Source organism: Diadema antillarum, unplaced genomic scaffold (genome assembly GCF_040938485.1).
Source record: "Diadema antillarum isolate AM-2024a unplaced genomic scaffold, OU_Dant_1.0 seq00001588_RagTag, whole genome shotgun sequence".
In the NCBI taxonomy this organism is placed as follows: domain Eukaryota; kingdom Metazoa; phylum Echinodermata; class Echinoidea; order Diadematoida; family Diadematidae; genus Diadema; species Diadema antillarum.
Genome location: NW_027272305.1, coordinates 37,814 through 42,718, shown reverse-complemented (window position 1 = coordinate 42,718; position 4,905 = coordinate 37,814).

Sequence of the window (4,905 nt, the reverse complement as noted above, 5' to 3'; positions counted from 1 at the left end):
CCACCTCACGCTCGTTATCTCTCCCCCAGCTCGCTCTGTGCACTTCGCATGTGTGTGTGTATGCGGCTAGCCTATTGTGTATCGTTGCTAGGTTGTCGGGTGAGCGAGAGATATCGATAGTGAGGTAGCTATACACACACGGTTTACAGCATCTCACTTGAACCACGATACAAGACACACACACACATGAGAGGAATATCGATTTATCGTTGCCATCGGCATAGTCTATCCCATACAGACACACTATTCCTTCAAGCTGCGGATAATGCATCATAATGCTGTACTCTAGCCTGTAAGCTGTATGAAACAATGTCAATATGTTTCATAAATCTTATCAGATTGGGGTTTTTAAAGTTTATTTTGTGCATTGGGAGGGAAGTATAATGGAAAATAGTGGTTTTTATCTCGAAACCTGTTGTCGATATGTTTCAAGTATGTCTGATTAGTAGACTATTACAGTCGTAAAGCGTGATTGCGTGTCCTTTTTCACAGGCTTTGAAGAGGAGAAGCTTATAAATGCTTTCTCTTCTGACCTTGTTTTCTTATTACACTAAGACGAAAACAACTACAGAGGGATTGATTTAATTCCTTAAAGGGATCGTACAGTTTTGGTTGAGACCTAATTTCAGATTTCTAACAATTTTTGGTGAGATAATGAGAAACCTCCTATGAAATATGAAAGAGAATGTAATTCTATGAGGAATTCAACGTTTATTTGATGAAAATTGGTTTTGAAATGGCTGAGATATCCAAAAAAGAGCGATTCTTATAAAGTGTGGGACCCACACTTTATTACGATCGCTTTGTTTTACTTTGTTTTTGGATGTTTCATTCATTCCACACCCAATTTTCATCAAATAAACTTTGAATTCCTCTAAAATGGTATGCTTTGTACTATATCATAAGTGTTTTCTTGGTATCTCGCAAAAAGTTAAAAGCCCAATTCTCATCTCCACCAATACTGTACTATCCCTTTAAGACTTGTTTCCTTTCATTCAGAATCTATGACGGTAACAGAAGAATTCTTTTATGGTTATTTTTTTCTCTCTCATGCCAAAGAGAAGCGTAATAATATGCCCTACGAGGGAAACAAAAATTGACGACAACATCGAGATTTTCTCTATTTCTAAAGGTAATTATACAAATTTAATACATGCATTTCGACTTGAAAATTGTCCAGAAAATCAGCAGATAATTAATTGATTTCAGTCATTACTGTCAGCTATCTAATATCTGAATTCCGCTACTCTCCTTGATGAGTCCTTGTAAGCTGTCACCGCTGATCACACCATCCTTTTTGTTTTGTTTGTTTGTTTGTTGTTGTTTTTTTGGTTCAGTTTCTTACTTCGGGGGCTTATATAAAATGTTTTAAACCGTAATCATTGTAAAGGGCTTTGTAAGAGGTTTTTGTTTTGTTGTCGAAATCCGATGTGTTGTCACTCACGTTTCGTTTCTACATTGTAGTAACATTTTTCTGTACAGTATTAATAATGGTTTTGAGAGGAATATATTTTACAAGCTCTGCTTTTTACCTCCCGCTCCATTTTCACTTCAGCATATCAAAGTTAGTAAATATCATGCATCTTGGTTTCACAATTTATTGTGTGGTCATATTAGATTTCGATATAATGATAAATGAAGACTATGTATATTTCTTTTTTTATATGATGATATATTATGTTATGTATACTTATATTCTTTGTTGAAAATAAAATGACAATGAATTTGTATGGCTTGATATTGCACAGCCCAGTGGAACGTTTTAGTGTGTGTGTGTGGGGGGGGGGGGGCGATCAAGGGTCGATGGTCGATGGTACCCCCAACAGCCAAGCAGGAAGTGGCCATTTATAATACGAATGAACAATGACTTTAAATTTGGTTGAAAAGAACGCAGACTTACGTGCGCATTCCGCAATGCACCCAGTCCATATTACACGAGTATATCTAATTAACTTTGATTTCAATTATTAATCAATCTTTGATAATCTTTTGATAATCATAATGAAGGTTTCATGTAGTCATCTCCTTTTTCTTCAAATACCCCAGTTACAAGTCAGTCAGAGATCAGGGTCAGCCATTTTATAGGCCCTACATTTTCTGCGAATGATCAGATTGTAACTATAAACTAGCTTCTGTTGGGTTTGGGTGCTGTTTTTATGTTGATTAGGGAGGCCTGTATGGTCTATATTAATCATTATTCTAAAGGTACTCTTTGCCATTGGGAGCAGTAATTTAGAAAATGTTCGAGATATCACATTTGATGCCAATGTGTATACACTGTATGGTCAGTTGTATTACAAAACATCCTACCATGTAAAAATTTTGCAATAAAGCCTAAAATATATAAGGAGATATCACTATTTTTCTACATAAACCATAACTGTAGACGGTTTAGTCTGGAAACGTTTCTACTATAACTATTGTTCACATTATGTATATCTAGCAATACTCAGCATCAATTTAAAATCTTACATTGGTTGTTTCTATCCCTATCTCACTTTTTAGAACTATTTTGAAGCACTAAAGCTGGGTTTTTGTTTCATCTGCAAATGGTAAATTACGTCTTTAACCTTGAACTGGGGGTTCTAAGTTCCATGACACAGCAATGCAACTGGCTCACTGCATTACCCAGCTCCTGCCGACATGAGTTAGTGTTATAAAATTATAGGTCTAAAGACTAAAGGCTCCTGAACAACAGTTGTATCAGGACCCTTTGATGTATCAGCGATGAACGCGCGAAGTCACGTCTCTATCAGAACACATGATGGCGCTATTTACCTCACTCAAACTCGCGTTCTCACATGCACCAGTAAAATTAATAAAAAAAGAAAAGAGAAACATTAGAATGATTTCTATTGAATACGAGAAAGGGTCGATGAGTTTTATGAAAGGCATCTCAGTAAACAAATTCATGTCATTATCAAGATTATGAACTTTGCATGCACTAATAAAGGTTCAGCTCAGGCGAATATCATTCTCACATCCCAGCTTGAAATCAAGGTTTTATCACCACTCGCTGAAATCTTGCACATAATTTGTGAATCTCAAAACAGTGTAGAACACAGTATATGTAGTTTATGCACTCTATTGCCAAGGAGCAGGGAGGTTCACCTCCCTGCAAGGAGGTAAAACTTGCCTTTTTGTTATACATTGTATTATATACTGTGGTGTCAGCTTTTTCAACCCTAACTGATTTACAAGTGATGGGCTCAAGATACGCATGGAGATGCAGATCATGCAGATCAGCTTTGCCTGTTTCTTTATGGAGGACAATCAAGTTCAAGTTGTTCAAGTTGATTTATTTCACTTCCAACAAACAAATAATAAGAAATACAAAGAAACGCTCATATAAACAGACGTCATGAAATCAGTACCACAATGCGATGAACAGAATAACATTGTAAAAGAGATACAGGTAAATTATCAACAGAGATACAAATAACAGTTACGTCACTGTAGTAAATGCATAAACAATATTGCTGGAAATGGAGGGGACTGCTAAAAAGCAGAGCTTGTAGAATGCAGTCCCCTCATAGAGAAAAAATATATATTTCCAAAAAACAACAACAACAAAATTCCCCAAGTGGTAGCAAAAAAAAAAAAAGACAGACAGAGTAATACACTCATACATGCACACATACACGCACATTAACAAACACATGGCGGCTCTCTTGTAAAGAAAAATGACAATGAAATGAAAGGGAGGATTCTTTATTTACTTTTTTTTGGGGGGGGGGGGGTGGAGGTCGTCATTTCTAGGAACTCCCTGCCAGTCACTTCAGCATCTCAATGTTTTACCCATTTGTTGTTTTCTGGCTGTCTATATTTTACCAGGCAGTCAATTTGATACCGTCTTATTTTAAAAGCCTAAAATAAATTGTCAGTGATGAGTACGGATGAATAAAGCAGGGTGCCTACTGTACTTCGTACTTGGAAGTTCGTAGTATTCTAGTACATAATGAACATTGCAAGTGTCTTCGCTGTAATGCACGATACAAGTATACAGAAATTCTAGCAACCAACTGCGACTATAAAGGATATGCTTTACGTACATGTACATGTTACTATGTACATGTGTCTTGTACGTCTTTACGTTCAATACTAGCAGTTATATTGTACCATGGAGGTAGAAACCTCCATGATTGTACGTAAAGATGCAAAAGATAATACATGTACGTACTGTAGTACGTAAATCACATCCTTCTTGTGTACATGTATTTTGGTTTAGCACTATTCTTTTTGTTTTTGTCTTTGATTAAAATAAAAAGCAGTGTTATATGTGAAGGAGAGCAGGTTTAAGGAGAGGGTTTCATAATACGAAATATGAACGAAGGAAGAGAGATCATAAGTACTTGTATGCGTAAGGAGAATACATTTGCATGTGACAGTGCAATACACAATGAATAGTTGTGGTTGTTGGTGTGCCTGTTTTGTTTATGCGTAGGCCTATGTACTATAGTGATTCTTCACTCTCTACTTTGATCCGTCTTTATTAATATATGTTCAGTGAAGCAGAAGGTATTTTTATACATTCATGTACAATTTGGATGTTGTTAACGGGAACTAGTATTAAGTCTTTGGACTTTTCACCCGAGTGTATGTTTTTTTTTTTCGATGGCAAAATTAAAACCTGATCAATTCGGCAATTGTCATCAATTCAATTCACGTGTTTTTCCTTCGCTAGAGGGAACCACCGGAAACCGAGGATGTATGTGATGATCACCAGATACATTGAAAAAAAACGATCTTTCACATCCGAAAAAGGCAAACGTTTTCTTGAACAATGTTTTGATATAATATTGTAAAGTTACACCTACTTCGACTAATCCACAAAAATTTAAACATAATCCAGGTACAAAAAGTACAAAAGATTTAAAAAAGGCACACAAGACAAGAGTAATCTTT